Source organism: Canis lupus, chromosome 11 (assembly GCF_003254725.2).
Source record: "Canis lupus dingo isolate Sandy chromosome 11, ASM325472v2, whole genome shotgun sequence".
Classification (NCBI taxonomy): Eukaryota; Metazoa; Chordata; class Mammalia; order Carnivora; family Canidae; genus Canis; species Canis lupus.
Window position 1 is genome coordinate 20561646 of NC_064253.1, and position 22355 is coordinate 20584000.

At 40.9% G+C, this 22355-nt stretch overlaps 1 protein-coding gene across 4 annotated transcripts in view; it reads right to left on the minus strand.

Annotated features, from left to right (window-relative positions):
• The window catches only part of AFF4 (ALF transcription elongation factor 4), a 93188-nt gene extending 85125 nt beyond the window's left edge, over positions 1–8063 (minus strand). For 2 of the 4 annotated variants that reach the window (XM_049116065.1, XM_025433164.3), the window contains exon 1: positions 7622–8063. The gene's annotated coding sequence lies outside the window, so the exon portion shown is untranslated. The remainder of the gene's footprint in view (positions 1–7621) is intronic. The other 2 variants (XM_025433163.3, XM_025433162.3) reach the window with 1 other exon arrangement.
• Between the last annotated feature and the right edge of the window lie 14292 nt (positions 8064–22355).

Genomic DNA, 22355 nt, shown 5'->3' on the forward strand with positions numbered 1-22355 from the left:
GTTGATTGCCATTCTTAGAATTCACTGGATACCTGATACATTCTCAATAAATTCTTTTTTGCTTATATATGTCACTCTCCTAACTAAGACAAAGGGCCTACTGAGTAATCTAACGGGAGGTATTCAGTTGAATGAAAGAGTTCCGGTTCCCACAAACACTTAGAGATGGTGGCTGAAGCAACATAAATGGAGAAGACCATCCAGAAGAGGGGTACCTGGGTGGCTCAGTGGTTGAGCATCTGCCTTTGGCTCAGGTTGTGATCCTGGGGTCCTGGGATCAAGTCCCACATCAGGCTCCCCACAGGAAGCCTGCTTCTATCTCTGCCTATGTCTCTATCTCTATGGGTCTCTCATGAAAAAATAAAATTTTTAAAAATCATCCAGAAGACTGAAAATAGAATGCCAAGGCTAAAATCCAGAATTATCAATACCAAGGGATTAGTAGAATAGTCTGCAAAAATAAGCAACTGGTAGGCAGAAAGGCAGAAAAGGGACAGTCATAAAAATCAAGGAAGAAAATATCAGGAAGGAAATGGTTAACAAAAGCAAGTAGAAGGCACCTGGGTGGCTCAGGTGATTAAGCAGTTATGCATCTGCCTTCAGCTCAGGTGGGGATCCCAATACCCTGGGACCCTGGGACCAAGCCCCAAATTGGGCTTCCTGCTCAGCAGGGAGTCAGCTTCTCCCTCTACCTCCCCATCCCTGCTCATGCTCTCTCCTCCTCTCTCAAATAAATAAATAAATAAATAAATAAATATTTTAAAAAATTTATAAAAGTAGAGAAAGAGGTAAAGAAGTAAGCAATGACTATACAATTTGGAAATACAGAAGTCACAGGTGGCCTTGGTAATAACAATTTCACTGGCAGGATGAGAAACCAGGCTGAAGGTTTAAGAGTATAGAGGAAGTACACAACACCACCCATGAAGTAATCTTGCAATTAAAAAAAAACAAAACAAAAAAAAGAATTCAAGCCTCAGGGTGCCTGGCTGGTTCAGTTAGTAGAGCATGTGACTCTTGATTTCAGGGTCGTGAATTCGAGCCCCATATTCAGCACAGTTTACTTAAAAATTCAAGCCTCAGGGATCCCTGAGTGGCTCAGCAGTTTAGCACCTGCCTTCGGCCCAGGGCGTGATTCTGGAATCCTGGAATCGAGTCCCACATCAGGCTCCCTGCATGGAGCCTGCTTTTCCCTCTGCCTGTGTCTCTGCCTCTCTCTCTTTCTCTGTGTGTCTCTCATGAATAAATAAATAAAATCTTAAAAAAAAAAAAATTCAAGCCTCAATCAGATCAAGCTTCTAGATGTAACAACTAATAGGGGAAAAAAGGGACTGAGGAACATATTACATGAAACCACAAGGATGCAATCAGCACAGTCTAGACTGAGAATTCTCATAGAGCAAAGATGTGGCCTCTTTAACAACAAATTATATAGGACTAAGGATAAGAACAAAAAGATATCACAAAGGCAAAAGAAACAAAAGCAAAAATGAACTATTGGGACTTCATCAAGATAAGAAGCTTTTGCACAGCAAAGGATATAGTCAACAAAACTAAAAGACAACCTACAGAATGGGAGAAGATAGTTGCAAATGACGTATCAGATAAAGGGCTAGTTTCCAAGATCTATAAAGAACTTATTAAACTCAACACCAAAGAAACAAACAATCCAATCATGAAATAAGGCAAAAGACATGAACAGAAATCTCACAGAGGAAGACACAGACATGGCCAACACGCACATGAGAAAATGCTCTGCATCACTTGTCATCAGGGAAATACAAATCAAAACCACAATGAGATACCACCTCACACCAGTGAGAATGGGGAAAATTAAGAAGGCAGGAAACCACAAATGTTGGAGAGGATGCAGAGAAAAGGGAACCCTCTTACACTGTTGGTGGGAATGTGAACTGGTGCAGCCACTCTGGAAAATTGTGTGGAGGTTCCTCAAAGAGGTAAAAATAGGCCTGCCCTAAGACCCAGCAATTGCACTGTTGGGGATTTACCCCAAAGACTCAGATGCAATGAAATGCCGGGACACCTGCACCCCGATATTTCTAGCAGCAATGTCCACAATAGCCAAACTGTGGAAGGAGCCTCGGTGTCCATCGAAAGATGAATGGATAAAGAAGATGTGGTCTATGTATACAATGGAATATTACTCAGCTATTAGAAACGACAAATACCCACCATTTGCTTCAATGTGGATGGAACTAGAGGGTATTATACTGAGTGAAATAAGTCAATTGGAGAAGGACAAACATTATATGGTCTCATTCATTTGGGGAATATAAATAATAGTGAAAGGGAATAGAAGGGAAGGGAGAAGAAATGTGTGGGAAATATCAGAAAGGGAGACAGAACACAAAGACTCCTAACTCTGGGAAACGAACTAGGGGTGGTAGAAGGGGAGGGGGTGGGGGGTGGGGGTGAATGGGTGACGGGCACTGAGGGGGGCACTTGACGGGATGAGCACTGGGTGTTATTCTGTATGTTGGTAAATTGAACAAAATAAATTTATTATAAAAAATAATAAAATTTAATTTAATTTTAAAAAATCCTGAAAAAAAAAAAAAAGAACAAAAAGATATGATCTCTATTTGGATCCTATTTCAAACAAACTGTTAAACAAAAATTGTAATCAGGGAAATTTGCATACTGACTAGATATGTGTTGATACTAAGAAATTGGTATTAATTTCTTCAGTGAAAGATTAGATTATCATTTTTATCCTTATTTTTTTTAGAAATACATACTAAAATAGTATTATACAGTCTTTATTTTACTAGTTATGTCTTCCCTGATACACTATGTTAGTGTTACCCAGCAGGCTATAGTCCATAGTTAACAAAACAAGAAAGATACAAAGTGATGGAAAGATTCAAAGAAGGTAGATGTTAAGGGGAGTAGTGAGGGGAGTCAAGCAAAGCTTTAGGAAGACAATGGTACTTGAACTGAGTTTTAAAAGACGGTGACGGGCATTGAGGGGGGCACTTGATGGGATGAGCACTGGGTTATATGCTGTATGTTGACAAGTTGAACTCCAATAAAAAAGAAATTTTTTAAAAAGGCAATAAATAAATAAATAAAAGACAACAAAACTTTAACATGTAGAGAACAAGAGAGGAAAAGTGATATTCCAAAAAAAAAAAAAAAAAGTGATATTCCAGATGGAAGAAATAGAAGCAACTGCAAAGGGGTGGGAAGGCCTGTCAATCCAGAGCATTGGCCTATACTCACCTCTCCATAAAACTATCACTACCATAATAATGACAAGAAAAGTCAAAGTTAAAAGTTATTTAACAGGGCAGCCCGGGTTGCTCAGCGGTTTGGCGCCGCCTTCAGTCCAGGGCTTGATCCTGGAGACCCGGGATCAAGTCCCACATCGGGCTCCCTGTGTGGAGCCTGCTTCTCCTTCTGCCTCTGTGTGTGTGTGTCATGAGTAAAAAAAAAAAAAAAAAAAAAAAAAAAAGTTATTTAACAAAATCAAGAGACCCATTCAGCCCTAAAGCAGCCCCAGGAAACGTAGTCCCAGGATAGATCATGACACTACCTGGTAGTGAAACCATACTGGCTTTCCAGGGCAATCTATTCACATGAATCCCTCATTTTCCCTGCCACACACACATAACTTTGGAAAAACAATGCATTAGGTTCTTTTACTCATCCTAGGAAATAATCCAAAAAATTAGTTTAAAATGGTACCCAATAATAAGCTCTGTCTACTCACCCAAAAGCTCCCACCATGGTTCATTGGCACTCCAAAAGAGGCACAGTTACATGAAATGCCTTCCTTCAGAATATTCCTCAGGTTACAGATTTTAAATAAAGTATAGCTGATGAAGCAGATAGACTTTTTTTTTTTTTTTGGTTGTATCTACTGATTTTTTTTTTAATTCTACTGTAGTTAACATACAATGCTGTATTAGTTTCAAGTATACAACATAGTGATTCAACAGTTCCATACATTATGCAGGTGCTCATCTAAACAACTGTACTCCTCTTGCACAGTACCATGTGCAAGTGCACTATATGTTAACTATATGGGAATTTTTTTTTTTTTAAAGACAAGCACATTCCTAATCCCCTTCACCTATTTCACCCATTCCTGCCACCCACCTCCCCACTGGTAACCGTCTGTTTATTCTCTAGAGTTAGTCTGTTTTCTGGTTTGTCTCTCTTCTTTTCTCTTTCCTTTGTTTTGTTTCTTAAATTTCATATATTAGTGAAATCAGATGGTATTTTTCTTTCTCTGACTCACTTCACTTAGCATTATACTCTCTAGCTCCAACCATGTTGTTGCAAATGACAAGACTGGATTCTTTTTATGGCTGAGTAATACTCCATTGTGTGTGTACATACATACACACACAGACACTCATATCCTCTTTATCCATTCATCTATCAATGGATACTTGGGCTGCTTCCATAGTTTGGCTATTGCAAATAATACTGCAATAAACACAGAAGTGTATATATCCCTCTGAATTAGTGTTTTCATATTCTTTGGGTAAATACCCAGTGGTACGATTACTGAATTGCAGGATGGTTCCATTTTTTAATTTTTTGATGAAATACTGTTTTCCACAGTGGCTATACCAGTTTGCATTCCCACCAACAGGGAACAAGGGTTCCTTCTCATCATCACCAACGCTTGTTGTTTCTTGAGTTTTCGATTTTAGCCATTTGAAGAAGGTAGATTTTAAATCATTTTTTCTTTCAAAAACAGAATTAATAAGTAGTCCCAATGTTAAAATGTTTTTGGAATATTTTGGAAATGAATTCAGTGGTTCTAATATTTTCTGTTCACCAAGACCATTAAAATTCTTATAACATGATGCCAGTGAAAATGAACATCAAGACAAACAGGAATGCAGATAATCAGCCAAAACTCAGTAACTGTCATGTTTATTACATCCTCTTCCATGTACTACACTAGAGATCACGTCAAACAACCATGATGAGTATTTTTAAAACTTACTACAAGTTGGGGTGCTTTTCTTAAAGCAAAGGAAAAAGCAGCAAAGCGAGGTTAGCTTTAAGCAGTCTTTAATCACCGACTACACCTTATTTCACAATAACTGAAATGGGGACACACCCTCCCAGAAATCAAATATAATCGTCTCCACTTATCAGAGGAAATGAAAAAGGAAATGAGTAAAATAAAGTGAGGATTGGGAGTTTAAAAGCTGGGAAACCTTTACATTACATTGGAAAGTTAAAAAAATTTTTTTGAGTATAGTTGACACAAGGAAAGTTTTCATAGTAAGATACTTGGAGAATAGAGATAAAATTAAAAAAATAAAACCTAAGTCATCAACTTTTATAATACACACAGCACTTCTAGATCATTGTCGATGTGTGTCTTCAATACTTGCAAGAACGCCTCTTTGATTTTATGAAAAATACTACAAAGAGAAGGCCTCATACATTTTGGACTCCATTCTAAATCAGTAGTAGATGGCCACAAAAGAAGAAATACCTGTTTTCTTTGTTCCTCTCAGGTACACATAAAGCCATGACATTTACCTTAACTCTTCAAAAAAGGTAAGATAAAAAACTTTTAGAAGGCTTCATCTTCTGTCATCTTCTGCAGCTGACAGTCACTTTTTCCCCTGTAATACTGACCACTTGCTCATACAGTTTTCTTTAGAATACCCTCCTATGAAATCTTAGGTTGGATATCACACTCAAATTCAATAGCTGTGTTAAATACTGGGGGGATCCGGAAGATATAAATATAGTTATTGTTCTAAACATACTACAACGGACCTATAAGAAAATTACAACACAAGAGAATGTATCAACTGTTACAAAAGGCATACAATAACTCAGGAACACAGGGAATGTTATTTCATCTCACAAGTAGAAAGTGAACATGAATGAAAATATTCTATCTTTAGGAATTCTTAATCACAGAGCTTCAGCAAAGCACCGTACAATCATCTTTACACCCCAAAACTGTAGAGCACTTTCCAATTAACACAGACGGTAAAGATTAGGCCATTCACAGACATCCTATCTTGTCCCCATTTGACGCAAAATTTTATTTAAAATAGAATCTGCCTACCGTTCCTGCAGAGCTAACAAAAACCAAAGTCATTAGCAGGCAAGCCACCACAAACTGAATGAAACTGCTGATATTAAAAATGAATAAATAAAAAATTATCGAGTCCAAGTAAAGTGACTCTAAAAGATAATTAAAAATAACTTCTTGAGGATTTTTTTTTTTTTTTTATGTTTAGAGAACCAAAGACGCGGTGACGAACAAGGAAAACCAACACGAGAAATTTAAAGAAGCCAGCTTTGTTAAAAACCAAGTGGCCACTTGCCAATACTTCTTTATGCACATATGACCAAAGATGATTCCAAGCAGATTCAGAGGCCACAAAGCCTCTTTATCAAATGCCTAATTAAGAAAATTCTCATAAATATTCCAATTTTGATGTCACAGTAGAGTTGAATAACAAAAGCACTTTTCAAAGCTTTTGCAGAATCAATATGGAAACAAAGCTTTGAGCTTTTAAATACCTGAGTCCCCAAAAATCAACACCTATTTTAAACGTCACGTTTACAAACATCTTATTCACGGGCACGGAGAGCTTAGATTCCGTCAAGACAGATACCGGTCCCTGAAAAAGGTACCGGCCCTAATTTAAAATTTCCACAAGGCCATCAGGAAAGAGATCGCACGATTCTGAATTGCAACTGACTACGAGAACCGTAAATCGAACTCTTCGTCTTAGTTCAACTCCACACACGAGCATTTCAGCTTAGTACTTTCAACTTCCTATAGATGCTATCCATTGTGAGAGAAAAGGCAGTAAGGACACTCCTCAAAGTCCTATACCCCATGATCCATCCTCAAAGAGTGGAAGGGAACAGCAAAGTGGAAGGAACAAAGCACTGACGTCAATTACGAGATTAACCCCGGGCACAGGCAGCTGGAGGAAAGGCCTAAACATCAATATCCAAATATGAGCTATTGGGATAGCTAGCTAACAGACCGATGGCGAAGTTAGGAGGAGGGGGGGAGGGTACTCAAGTATTACAACCCCCCCTCCACGTTCCCATTTTTAGTTAATCCCCTTCGCTACGCGAAGGTGGAAATTTTTCCTTTTTTTTTTTTTTGCAGAGAAGGTGGGGGTGGGGGGGAGGGAGACGTGCGCAGGATCGCGAGAAGGAAAGCGAGAACTAGTTGGGTAATGATAGCCAGCATCTAGGCCTATTTTCTCTTTAACTAGAAATAACTTCCAATTGAGGAGGGTATTAAAAAGTAACAAATCAGTCGACGGCATTTGTGAGGGCAGGAATGGACTGAGAAACGAAAGCGGAAAGGAGAAACGGCCAAAAGGAGGATTTCTGGGAATTTCGGTTAGGATGGGTTAGCCTTATTTATTATTATTATTTATTTTATTTTTTTTTTTTTCTTGTCGAGGGCGGGGGCAGGGGGGAGGTGAAACGAGCAGGAGAGAAGCGAAGCCGGATGGAGCAGCCCCGGCCTGGAAGGTCTCCCAGAACCGCAGGCGGACCCGGTTCTCCCGTCAACCCCCGCCCCCACCCGGCGGCCAGGCCCGGCCCGGCCCGGCCCTCAGTCAGTTCCGTCGGCCCCTCTCACCTCCGATCGCTGCTCCGCTAGGCCCGAACCATCTCCCAGCTGCGGCAGCGGCGGCGCCGGGCCTGCACCTTCACGGGACGCGCATTCGAGCCCGCCCGGGAAGGGGGGTGGGGTGGCGGCGGCGACAGGCTGCCAAGGGCGAGGGGCTCCGGGCTCCGGGCTCCGGGCGGCGACGGAGGCGGCGGCGGCGGCGGTTCGGGAGGTCTGGAAAGGCGCAGGCGGGGGCGGCGGCGGCGGCGGCGGCGGCGGCGGCGGCGACGCGCCTTACACGGAACATGCGGAGGTCCCGCCCCGCTCCATGACGGTCGGGCCCAGCCCGGGACGGCCGACTGAGGCGGCAGGGGCGGGCCGACGCGGACCTGGCACCGGGATCCCCGCCCCGTCCGCGGGAGGCGGAGGCGGCGGCGGCGACGGCGGCTCGGCTCCCGCAGCCAGGACTGGGACTGACGCAGCGGCCGTGCCACCCATGTGACCGGGGCCGGGCGGGGGCGAGGCGTCACGTGACGACGCCGCGCCCCGCCCCGCCCCGCCCCGCCCCTCCCCTCCCCTCCAGGAGAGCGGGGGGCTGGCTGCGGGGGCCGGCGGGCCTGCGGTGACGGGAGGCGACGCGGGGGTGGTGACGTGCGCGGCTGGCGGGCCGGGCCCTCCCGGGCGGGCGGGAGCACCGGCCCCGTTGGGCCTAGGCCCGAGCTGCGGGCGCGGCGGCCGCGCAGGGCGAGGCGGGGCGGTCGGGCAGGACCCAGCCTGCAGATCGCGACGCGCGCCCCCTCCCGTGCACGTAGCCGCTACCGAGGTTCGCAAGGGCGGGGACGGGCCGAGCCGGATCTACCAGTTCTGGGGCCCAGGGGACGGAGGTCGGGCGGCCGGCCTCCCGGGGGCTAAGGTCCGCGCCCCAGTCCGGCAGCCCTCAGCAGGTCGGCCGAGGAAGGAAGTCCCCGGCGGGGACTGGCCGCAGGACGGGGCTTAGTTAGACCCTCACTCGAACTTCACCCAGGGAGCCTCGCCAGCCCCTGTTCGTCATCCGAACATCTTCTGCCACTACTACTGTTCTTTAGGATATCATTTCAACACTCCTCCTTCGTCTCCTAACGTCCTTACGGTCGGGGCAAGCTGTAATTTAATTGAGAGTAAAATAATAGTTACAGACCAGACGGAATTTTCAAAGGGTCTCATAGAACCCAGTTTGGTAACTGCAGAGAGTCTACCTCTGGCTCATTATTTGAAAAACATTTTATAATCTCCTGCCTCTTACCGGTTTTCTTTGTGTGAAAAGGCCTCAGGAAGCTGTGTTTCGTTTTGTTTGACTTTCTACTGATTTTGAAAAAAGCATTTTAGAGATTGCTTTTGATAAGATTCAAGATTTTTTTTTTTCTTTAACATTTTATTTATTCATGAAAGATATACAGAGAGAGGCAGAGACATAGGCAGAGGGAAAAGCAGGCTCCCCTGTGGGGAGCCTGATGCAGGACTGGATCCCAGGACCCTGGATCACAGCTGACGGCATGCTCAACCACTGAGCCACCCAGGTGCCCGGTTTAAGTCTTTCTTTTCTTCTTTTCTTTTCTTTTCTTTTCTTTTCTTTTCTTTTCTTTTCTTTTCTTTTCTTTCTTTCTTTCTTTCTTTCTTTCTTTCTTTCTTTTTTTTCTTTCGGTTTAAGGTTATCGAGGAGCTTTGTGATAAACTATCATAAGGAATGTGCATATTGAAAATGTTTTTATCAGCCCTGACTGGTAATTCCCCAGCATCAATAGAAGTTTTGTTTTGTTTCTTTTTTTCTTTTTAAAAATCTGAACTGGAGCGCCTGGGTGGCTCAGTCGGTTAGGCGTCTGCCTTTGGCTCAGGTCATGATCCCAGACTCGTGGGATCAAGTCCCACATGGGGCTCCCTCCCGGAGCCTGCTTCTTCCTTTCCCTTTGGGCTTCTCTCTCCCTCTTTCAAATAAATAAAATCTTAAAGAAAAAATTCTGAACTGACCACCTATTATTGTTTAAGCTTCACTATTCAAATAGATCTCATCTATATATGTATATACATGAGGAAATGTATAAATGCAAAATTCAAAAAGGACTATAAGATTGAAAAATAATTCCTGCTCCCATCCCTACCCTTCAACTTCGGTAGTCTTGGAGGCAATCATTTAGCATTTTCTAATGTATCCCTCCCAAGATATGTTATAAATAAACATGAAAATATGCTCATGCCTCTTTTTTACAGGAAAGATAATGTACTACATATACTGTTAAGGTCCTTTTCTTGTTTAAAATATCCTGGAATCCTTCCTTATTGATGTGGGACAGCAAGTGAATGGCTGAGAAAGAATTCTTGAGATGTTTTCAGTGCAAAAAAAAAAAAACGTGCTTTTATTGTAGCATGAGTACGGGACCTGTGGACAGAGGGAGCTGCACTTTTACTATATGAAGCCAATGGTGATATGTGTAGAGCTCAAGGGGGAGGGGATGTGCAGGAAGTATTAGATACCAAATGTCTTCCTCGAATTTCTACTCATAAAACTAGTTTTGGAAGTTTTCTCTGGTGCTTATCATTCAGCTCAATATTAACTTTCGGTGAGATTTACAGGGAGTCATGAGACCCCTTAAGAATGTAGCAGCCAGCCCATGTTTGATCCTTATCGAAACTGCAGGGTATAGGTCACCTCTCTGGGCTAAAGGTGAACATTCTTTTCTGCTTTTATACATCATCACATATCATTACATAAAGAACTGCTTCATTCTTCCTACTAGCAATATATGGTGCTTTCCATTATATGCAAGTACCACAGTTGTTTTATTAGTCAATCCCCTATAGGTGGACATATAGGTTGTTGCCAAGCCTATACTATCACAAACTAAGCAGCAACTGAAACTAATTACAGCATATAATGGGCAACTATTCCAATAAATCCTTAGACTGGAACCTTTAGATCAAAAGGTATTTTTAATTTTGATAGATATTGCCAAATTGTCCTCCATAGTAGTTGAGCCAATTTTATTTGCTTTCTTTGAAATTTTGCCTAGGAAGAAGTAAAAGAAAGATTATCCCTTTATACAATAATTGAAGAAGTACTAAGATGCAAACTGATATTTAATAAACTTTACAAGAAGGTTCCTTTTCTTATTTTGGAATAAATGTTATTTGGTTAACCAGATGATAATATGCTTTTTGTTCTGTAAAGGATCATAATAACTTTTCAATACAAAATGAGGACCTTACTTAAAAACCAATAAAGGGGGACTGAGGATAAAAAATGGAGACTTTTTTTGGCAATATACTGCAAAGAAGAACTTCCTTCCTGGGATGCCTGGGTGGCTCAGCAGTTCAGCATCTGCCTTTGGCTCAGGGTGTGATGGGTTTCGGGGATTGAGTTCTGCATTGGGCTCCCTGCATAGAGCCTGCTTCTCCCTCTGCCTGTGTCTCTCATGAATAAATAAATAAAATCTTTAAAAAAAAGAAAAGAGGGCAGCCCGGGTGGCTCAGCCGTTTGGTGCTGCCTTCGGCCCGGGGTGTGATCCTGGAGACCTGGAATCGAGTCCCACATCGGGCTCCCTGCATGGAACCTGCTTCTCCCTCTGCCTGTATCTCTGTCTCTCTCTCATAAATAAATAAATAATCTTTAAAAAGAAAAAAGAATTTCCTTCTCTTTCAGCAATAAGAGAAAAAAATTCCTAGAATTATTTTTCAATAGGTAACATTTTAATACTCTATCATTGTATTTAATCAGATGCATCCATTTTTAAAAAGTGAATTTTCTGGCTCTATTTTTATATTCCAGAATGTACATCAACTGCACAGAATGGAGAAATAGTAGAAAATACCAACCATATAGCTATAAGAGAAAAAAAATAAAACTCAAAGAAATTATACGATTATTTTATTTATGTGGAAGATTTTAACAAAGTATTCAACATATATTGTTCAGTAGCAATTCTGAGTAGAGTTCTGGTTTTTTTAATTTTTAAAAAATTTTTAGAGAGGGAGAGGGGCAGAGGAAGAGAGAATCGTACACAGGCTCCATGCCCAGTGCAGATTCTGCTTGAGATTCTTTCCCCTCCTCCTTTTCCTTCCCCCACTGCTTCTCCCCCCCGCTTACACATGCTCTCTTTTTCTCTAAAATGAACAAATCTTTTAAAAAAAAAAAAAGCATAAAAACACTTTAAGAATGGAGTTTTGTTTGTGGGAAAATTCAACTTCTTTATAAATATGAGTATTTAAATCATCTGTTCATTCTTGAGTGAAACTTCTTTGGCTTTCAAGTAACTTTTGTTTCATTTCATTTATTAAATTAATAAAATTACACTATTCTCTTATTATCTTTTTAATATCTATGGAAATGTAGTAATGTCATCTTTCTCATTCCTGATACTAGTAATTTGTACCTTCTCTGTTTTTATCCTGAGCATTCTGGCTAGAGGTTTATCAATTTGACTAATCTTGTAGGATCATTTGGATTATTGACTCTTGTTTGTCCATTTTCTATTTCATTGATCTCTGCTCTGAACTTATTTCTTTTCTCCTGCTTATTTTGTGATTTTTTTCTTTTTCCTACTTTTTAAAGGTGCAAGCTGAAATCATGGATTTGAGAACTTTCTTTTTTCCTAATACTTAATGCTACAAATTTCCCCTAGGGACTGCTTTAGAGGCATCTCACAAATACTGGTATGTTTTGCTTTCATCTTTGGTTAGTTAAAAATACTTCCTAATTTTCCTTTTGAGTTCTTTGATCCATGGGTTGTATAGAAGTGTAATTCAGGGGTGCCTGAGGGCTCAGTTGGTTAAGCTTCTGACTTGGGCTGAGATAATGATCTGAGGGTTCTGGGATAAAGCCCTGCATAGGGCTTCCTGCTGGGTGAGGAACGTGTTTCTTCCTTTCCCTCTGCCCATTCCCCCCGCCCCCCCCCCCCTCATGTCTCTTTCTCTCTCAAATAAATAAATAAAATATATTTTTTAAAAAGTGTAATATTCAGTTTCCATGCCCTGGGAGATTTTCTAAAAATACTTCTGTTATTGATTTCTAGTTTAATTCCACTATGGTCGTGAGGCCTGGGTGGTTCAGCGGCTGAGTGTCTGCCTTGGGCTCATGGGGTGATCCCACAGTCCCCAGATTGAGTCTCACATCAGGCTCTCTGCATGTAGCCTGCTTCTACCTCTGCCTGTGTCTCTGCCTCTCTGTGTCTCGAATAAATAAATAAAATCTTAAAAAAATAATTCCACTATGGTCATATATGCTTTGTATATACCTTGCATGACTTAAATACTTATCTATTTTTTAAGACTTGACTTATGATCAGGAATATGGGCTACCTTGGTAAATATATCTTAGTAAATGTTCTGAGCGCACTTTGAAAAGATGGTATATTCTGCTATTATTGGGTAGTGTTCTATAAATGCTAATTATACCAAATTGAGTTGTTTGTTTTCCTTATCCTTCCTGGTTTTGCATGTGCTTGTTTTGTCAATTATTGAGTATGGATATTGAAATCTCTATACTTATGAATTTATTTCTATCAATTTTACTTTATATAGTTTCAAGTTCTAGTATAAGGTGCATACATATTTAGGATTATTATGTCCTCTTGATAAGATGATCATATTATCACATAAAATCATCTTCTTTAGCCCTGGTGATGTTTTCTTCTTAAATCTACTTCATTACAAAAAAAAAAAATCTTATTCGGGATGCCTGGGTGGCTCAGTGGTGGCTCAGCGGTTGAAGTCTGCCTTTGGCTCAGGGTGTGATCCCAGAGTCCCAGTATTGAGTCCCACATCAGGCTCCCTGCATGGAGCCTGCTTCTCCCTCTACCTATGTCTCTGCCTCTCTGTCTCTCTGTGTCTCTCATGAGTAAATAAAATATTTTTTAAAAATCTAATTCATTTTATAATACGTGCTCTCTAATTTTCTGTTTATTGGTGTTGGCATGTCTATTTGTGCATTTCTGGTTGGCAGAATGTCTTACGCTTTCATCCAATCTGATAATCCCTACCTTTTAATTGGAATGTTTAGACCACTCATATTTAATGAGATTATTGATGTGACTAGGTTTAAATCTACCATCTTATCTTTTGGTCTAATTGTTCCTTTTGATTTTTGCTGTCTTTTTTCTCCTTTACTTTCTTTCTTTTTTTTTTTTTAGATTCATTTATCTCCTTGTTTGGTTATTAGCTATAGCTCTTTGTTTTGTCGTTTTTTTGGTTGCTTTAGGGTTCATAGTATATTTCATTATCCATGCTGGGACTTGTCCCGGTAGAAATGAAAACATACATCCATGCAAAGACCTGTACATGAATGTTCACAATACCTTTATTTGTAAGAGTCCCAAAATGGAAACAGTCTAAATGTCCATTAATATATGACTAGATCAGGGCACCTTGGTGGCTTAGCAATTGAACGCCTGCCTTCAGTTCAGGGCGTGATCCCGGGATCCAGAATTGAGTCCCACATCAGGCTCCTTGCATGGAGCCTGCTTCTCCCTCTGCCAGTGTCTCTGCCTCTCTGTGTCTCTCATGAATAAATAAATAAAATCTTTAAATATATATATATTTAAATATATATATAATATATATATGACTAGATCAACAAATTTGATATATCCATGCAACAAAATACTACTCATTACTAAAAAGAAAGGAATAGTTGATAGATGTAAGAATAAGAATGATTCTCGGGGATTCCCTGGGTGGCGCAGCGGTTTGGCGCCTGCCTTTGGCCCAGGGCGCGATCCTGGAGACCCGGGATCGAATCTCACATCCGGCTCCCGGTGCTTGGAGCCTGCTTCTCCCTCTGCCTGTCTCTGCCTCTCTCTCTCTCTCTCTCTCTCTCTCTCTCTGTGACTATCATAAATAATTAATAAAATAAAATAAAAAAGAATGATTCTCGGGGCAGCCTGGGTGGCTCAGTGGTTTAGCGTCACATTCAGCCCAGGGCATGATCCCGGAGACCCGGAATCGAGTCCCACGTCGGGCTCCCTGCATGGAGCCTGCTTCTCCCTCTGCTGTGTCTCTGTCTCTCTCTCTCTCTCTCTCTCTCTCGAATAAATAAAACAATCTTAAGAAAAAAAAGAATGACTCCCAAAATAATTACACGGGGGAAATAAGGTAGACCAAAAAAAGAACATGCTGTATTTTTCAATTTATATAAAATACAAAAAAATGCAAGCTATGCTATAGTTAAAGAAACTATATTTGTGGTTGCCTGGGGATTATTGGTGGGGGGGAGTGGAGTAAGCTAGAAGGAATGGGTGGGAAGGATTACTAAAGGATACAAGGGAGCTTTGGGGATGAGATTTAATTATCTTTCTTGTGTTGACTTCATAAGTGTGCACGTATGTCAGATTATACACTTTAAACATATGCAGATTATTCTATCAACTGTACTTCAATAAAGTTTTAAGTTTTTATTATAATCAATCATTAAGTGCTCATTATAACAAGAGCAGTCCTTAATCTCCATCACCTATTTCACTCATCCTTCCACCCCTTCCCCTTCTGGTAATCACCAATCTGTTCTGTATAGTTAAGAGTATGTTTCTTGGCTTGTCTCTCTCTCTCTCTCTCTCTCTTTCTCTCTCTCTCTCTCTCTTCCCCCCCCCCCTTGCTCATTTGTTTTGTTTCTTAAATTCCACATGAGTGAAGTCATATAGCATTTGTCTTTCTCTGACTGACTTATTTCACTTAGCAGCATATGCCCTGGCTCCATCCATGTTAAAGTTTTAAAGAGAAATTGGAAAGAAAAAATGTCATCTATAATCTTACTACTCAAATATGAAAACTGTTAGCAATTTAGTCACATGGAACTCTACAGACAACATTATCAGATACCCATGAGGTATCTGTCAAGGGAATAGTTGCTATTATTATTATAATTGTACTAAAATGGATATTTTTGTTTCAGTATTCATCCAGCAACAGATCTGAAAACTTTCCTAAGTACACCTATCCACTGTAATCAACTGATCACTAAGTTCTCTAATATTTGTCACCTCCTTTCCACCCTCATTGTTAATGTGTCAGGTGTGTATAAATATCTTGGCAATTTGCATAAATTATAAGGAAGAACACAAAATCACATAATATAGATTCTACCATAAAAGGGTGAATTCTCTTTGGCTTTAGTGGTGGGGACAAGTCACTGTGTCAAGGCTCTGATGACCTATGTCCCCAGGAGTGATCTTTATTTATCTTCTGGACAACTGCAATAATGTCTCTCACTATTTTAACTTAATGTTAAAGGTTTTAAAACAATAAAGTTAACAACCTATAAAGAGACCATTTTTCTTGAGCATTCAAATGTTGATTATGGATGGGAGTCCAAGATGACAAGGAGTAAGAGACCTTAGTTTCATAGGATCCCAGGAATTCAGCTAGTTATTAAATCATTCTGAACTTCTGTGAACTCACCCGGAGATCTAAGAAAAAAATAGCTGCAACTCCACAAATAGAAAAGTGATCACTCTCTGTAAGGTAGGAAGCGCAGAGAAGTGAATCTGAGGTGATATAAGGGAAGATGAACCACGGGGGTGGGGGAGCTTCCAGCCACGGGCTACTAAAAAGTGCTGGAGCGGTGGAGTTCAAAATCAGAACTTTTAGAAGCTGGTTCAGGTGAGGCACTCTCTGCCTGTAAGGTGCTCAGATGGTGAAGAATCTGCTCAGGGCAGAACCGTCGGTGGGACTGTGTGGTCTCAGGACCCTCAGGATCACAGGAAGGCGCGGTGCCTGAGTGCGGTGGAGCCCCGGCCTCAGAGCGGGAAACCGCCTGGGATCAGCGAGCCTCAGCCTGGGGTGGCCATACCCTGTGGACCTCGGCAGAGTCCTCCACCACTCTTGGAGCTGGAGCCAAGCAAGCCGTAGAAGCTGCGAGCCCCCCTTCCTCCCGTGGGACAGCACGCCACAGGAACCTGCAGGGTTTGGGGACTCCAAATGGGGCTGCGCCCTGAGACAGCAAAGCTGGGTCAAGGGCTGGGTGAGCACGCAGTAGGGACGGGACAGATTTAGGGAGACAGGAGTGAGGGACTGCTTTTCCCTGAGGGTGCCCTGAGGAGTAGGGCGCCAAGCTCCTGGCTCCAGGGACATTGGGCGGCCACTCTTTACACGCTCGTCCTCTAAAAATCAACTGATCACTAAGTTCTCTAAAACCGCCTGGGAAGCCTTCAGTGAACAAAAGCCACCTGGAGCCTTCCCGAGCCCACTTAGGCGGGCCCCTGGCGAGAGTGGTGGAATCCCCACCCCGCCCCCGGGCAGACACGCCCTCAGAAGGTCCGTGAGAGTATCCAGCCAAGACCAAGTTTACTGAACACTGAGAACTGCAGAATTCCAGGGCTAGAGGAATGGAGCATGTGGAAGACAAAATGATGGAGAATAAAGAAGCTTAGAAAAAGAGAGATAAACAACTACTGGATCACGAGGGGAGAATTTGAGAGATAAGTGATACCAGAAAGTAAAACAGTATTAGAAGAATTGGGGTCCCAGAAGAAGAGGAAAGAGAGAGAGGGGCAGAAAGTATATTAGAGCAAATTATAGCAGAGAACTTCCCTAATCTGGGGAAGGAAACAGGCATTCAAGTCCAGGAGGCACAGAGAACCCCCTCAAAATCAATAAAAGTAAATCAACATCCCAACATTAAACGGTGAAACTTGGAAATCTCAGAGACAAAGAAAATCCTGAAAACAGTTTGGGACAAGAGGTCTGTAACCTGACTGGCATGATATATTCAGGATGCTAAATGAGAAAAAGATGCTGCCAAAAAAGGATGTCATTCAAAATAGGAGAGATAAAATGCTTCCAGGACAAAAAGAAGCTAAAAGAATATATGATGACCAAATCAGCCCTACAAGAAATATTAAAAGGGATTCTTTAGGCAAAGAGAGAGCCTAAAAGTAACATAGACCAAAAAGGAACAGAGACAATATACAGAAACAGGGACTTCTCAGGTAATGCAATGGCACTAAATTCATCTTTCAATAGTTACTCTTAATGTAAATGCACTAAATGCCCCAATCTAAAGACACAGTGTATCACATTGTGTAAAAAGCAAGACCCATTGATATGCTGAGACTCATGCTGGACACAAAGACACTTCCATATTTAAAGTGAGGGGGTGGAAAACCATTTATCATGCTCATGGACATAAAAAGAAAGCTAGGATAGCAGTCCTTAAACCAGACAAATTAGATTTTAAACCAAAAATGGTAAGAAGAGATGGGAAAGGATGCTATATCAGAAAGGGTCTGTCCAACAAGATCTCACAATTGTAAATATCTAATCCCTACCGTAGAGCAGCCAGTTGTATAAGCCAATTAATAACAAAATTAATGAAATATATCAATAATAATACAATAGTAGTAGGGGACTTTAACACCCCACTCACTGCATTGGACAGATTGTCTAAGCAAAAGATCAACAAAAGAACAAGGGCTTTGAATGACACACTGAACCAGATGGATTTCACAGATATATTCAGAACATTCCATCCTAAAGCAACAGAACATAAGTCTTCTTTTGTTTTATTTTTATTTTTTAAAAGTTATTTATTTATTTATTTATTTTAATTTATGATAGACAGAGAGAGAGAGAGAGGCAGACACACAGGAGGAGGGAGAAGCAGGCTCCATGCCAGGAGCCTGACGTGGGACTCGATCCCAGGACTCCAGGATCATGCCCTGGGCCAAAGGCAGGCGGTAAACCGCTGAGCCACCCAGGGATCCCCAACACACAGTCTTCTTGAGTGCACAGGGAACATTCTCCAGAATAGATCACATACTTTCACAAATCAGGTCTCAATTGGCACCAAAAGATTGGTATCATTACTGCATATTTTCGGACCACAATACTTCAAAACTATAACTCAATCACAAGAGGAAATTTGGTAAGAACTCAAATACATGGACGCTAAAGAGCATCCTACTGAGGAATGAATGGATCAAGAAATTGAAGAACTTAAACAATTCATGGAAACAAACGAAAATGAAAGCATAACTGTTCAAAACGTTTGGGATGCATAAAAGGCTGTCCTAAGAGGAAAGTATATAGCAATATATACAAGCCTTTGTATATATTGTTCTTAAGCCTTTCTTAAGAACAAGAATGGCCACAAATACACAACCTAACCTTACACCTAAAGGAGCTAGAGAAAGAAAAGCAAATAAAGCTTAAATCCAGGAGGAGAAGAGAAATAATAAAGATTAAAGCATAAATCAATGAAATGGAAACCAAGAGAACAGAACAGATCAACAAAACTAAGATCTGGTTGGTTTTTGTTTTTTTTTTTTTTAAAAAAGATTTATTTTATTTATTTATTTGAGATAGAGAGAGAGCCCAAGCAAAGGGGGAGGGAGAAGCAGGCTATCCACTGAGCAGGTAGCCTGATGTGGGGCTCCATCCCAGGACCCTGGGATCATGACCTGAGCTGAAGGCAGACACTTAACCAACTGAGCCACCCAGGTGCCCAAAAGTTTGTTCTATGAAAGAATTAATAAGATTGATAAGCCCCTGGCCAGACTTATCAAGAAGAAAAGAGAAAGGACCTGAATTAATAAAATCATGAACGAAAGAGGAGAGATCACCAAAGAAATACAAAAAATTATAAGAACATGTTATAAGCAACTATATGCCAACAAATTAGGCAGTCTGGAAGAAATGGATGCATTCCTAGAGATGTATAAACTACCAAAACTGAAACAGGAGGAAGTAGAAAACTTGAACAGACTCCTAACCAGTAAGGTAATTGAAACAGTAATCAAAAACCTCCCAACAACAACAACAACAAAAACCAAAACCAAAAACACGACAACAAAAAAAAAACCCTCCCAACAAACAAGAGTCCAGGGCTGGATGGCTTCCCAAGGGAATTCTACCAAACGTTTGAAGAATTAATATTTATTACTCTAAAGTTGTTTTGAAAAATAGAAATGGAAGGAAAACTTCCAAACTCTATGAGGTCAGCATTACCTTGATCCCAAAAGCAGACAAAGACCTCACCAAAAAGGAGAATTACTTACCAACATCCCTGATGAACATGGATGCAAAAATTCTCACCAAAATACTAGCCAATAGGATCCAACAGTTTATTAATAGGATTATTCACCATGACCAAGTGAAATTTATTCCTGGCTGCAAGGGTGGTTCAACATTTATAAATCAATCAATGTGATACACTACATTAATAAAAGAAAGGAAAGAACTATAGGATCCTCTCAGAAGATACAGAAAAAGCATTTGACAAAGTACAACATCCTTTCTTGATTAAAACTCTTCACAGGGATCCCTGGGTGGCGCAGCGGTTTGGCGCCTGCCTTTGGCCCAGGGCGCGATCCTGGAGACCCGGAATCGAGTCCCACGTCGGGCTCCCGGTGCATGGAGCCTGCTTCTCCCTCTGCCTGTGTCTCTGCCTCTCTCTCTCTCTCTGTGTGACTATCATAAATAAAAAAACAAAAACAAAAAAAACTCTTCACAGTGTAGGGATGGAGAGACTTCATCAAGATAAAAAGCTTTTGCTCAGCAAAGGCAACCATTGGCAAAACCAAAAGACAACCAATAGAATGGGAGAAGATATTTGCAAATGACATATCAGATAAAGGGCTAGTATCCAACACTATAAAGAACTTATCAAAATCAACACCCAAAGAACAAATAATCCAGTCAAGAAATGGGCAGGAGACATGAATACACATTTCTCCAAAGAAGACATACAAATGGCCAACAGACACATGAAAAAAATGTCCTACATCACTTGGTATCAGGGAAATACAAATCAAAACCACAATGAGATACCACCTCACACCAGTCAAAATGTCTAAAATAAGTCAGGAAATGACAGATGTTGGTGAGAATGCAGAGAAAGGGGAACCCTCTTGCGCTGTTGATGGGAATGCAAGCTGGTGCAGCCCCTCTGGAAAACAGTATGGAGGTTCCTCAAAAAGTTGAAAATAGAGCTACCGTGTGTCCCAGCAGTGGCACTATTGGCTATTTACCCCAAAGATGCAGATGTAGTAATCTGAAGGGATACCTGCACCCCAATGTGTATAGCAGCAATGTCCACAAACACTAAACTATGGGAGGAGCCCAGGTGTCTATCGACAGATGAATGGATAAAGAAGATGTAATATATAAATACAGTGGAATACTATTCAGCCATCGGAAAGGATGAATACCTACCATTTACAACGATGTGAATGGAACTAGAGGAAATTATGCTAAGTGAAATAAGTCAATCAGAAAGACAATCATTATATGATTTCACTCGTGTGGAATTTGAGAAACAGGACAGGATCATAGGGGAAAAGAAAAAAGTAAAACAAGACGAAATCAGAGAGGGAGACAAATATAAGAGACTTAATCGTAGGAAACGAACTGAGAGTTGCTGGAGGGGAGAGAGGATGAGGAGGTGGGGTAACTTGATGATTAACATTAAGGAGGGCATGTGATGTAATAAGCACTGGGTATTATATAAGACTGATGAATCATTGACCTCTACCTCTGAAATTAATAATACTTTATACATTAATTGAATTTAAATAAAATTTACAACTTTTAAAAATGTTGATTGTAAGGTGCTAAATTAATTAAAGCTATGCATTTCATATAATTGAGTATTAATGACACATACATAAATATTTACCCACACCATTGACATCATGGATTTTATCAATTTCTTCATTACTTCTGTACTAATTTTTCTCTTCCTGGTCCTACTGCTTCCTTCTTTTCTCCTTTTTTGATATTTTCTAAAGGATCTAGTAATATTATTTCAAACAAACTGAGATAATAGAATTTGAGTCACAATTTGGTTTAGTGAAGACTCGGGGCTTGGCTTTTTAAAAATTATTTATTTATTTATTCATGAGAGGCACAGAGCACAGAAAGAGAGAGGCAGAGACATAGGCAGAGGGAGAAGCAGGCTCCAAGCACGGAGCCCAATGTCGGACTTGATCCTGGGACTCTAGGATCAAGCCCTGAGCCAAAGGTAGACGCTCAACTGCTGAACCACCCAGGCGTCCCAGCTTGGCTTGTTCTTATAGATCATGTCATTCACTTGGTTTCTCTGCTTCCAGGCTTGACATTCTTAAAAAGATTTTAAATGTTTTTTGAATGTGAGTCTCTCCTGTTGTTTCCCAGATAAAATACAATTTTTATAATACCCTGACATGTAATAGCCTTGGGAATATAGCAATCCCTTTCTCCCCTTTGTAGCCTGAACCTGCTGGTGTCCCACACAAACAGGATTCTAGTCATGCCCACCAATTTTTTCTCACTCAAATATACCTCCTGTGAAAGGCTAATCCAAACTTTCCTAGCAATTGTTTCAGACTCTAAGCTCTCTATCAACTTCTTTGTATTACTTAAACAATATCTATACTTGTTTATTAATAGTCCTGTGAATTCTTGGAGGACAGAGACAGGGTATTTAGTAATAGCTGTTAAATTTTGGATGAATGAGTGTTTTCTCCTTTGTCCAAATACTCATGATTCCCTTTAGGATAGCTAACTAGTTAGGGATTGCGCAAATATCTAATGGCGTTGGCTTACATGCTTTGTGATCCTGGATTTTATAATGGATTTCCCTAGTACAGAAACCATCTTTTTATTCTATTTGTTTATTTTTAAAAATATTTTATTTATAAGAGAGAGAGCATGAGCAGGGAGGAGGGCCAGAGGGAGGGGGAGAAGCAGGCTCCACACCGAGCAGGGAGCCCAACAAGGGGCTTGATCCCAGGACCCCGGGATCATGACCTGAGCAAAGGCAGAG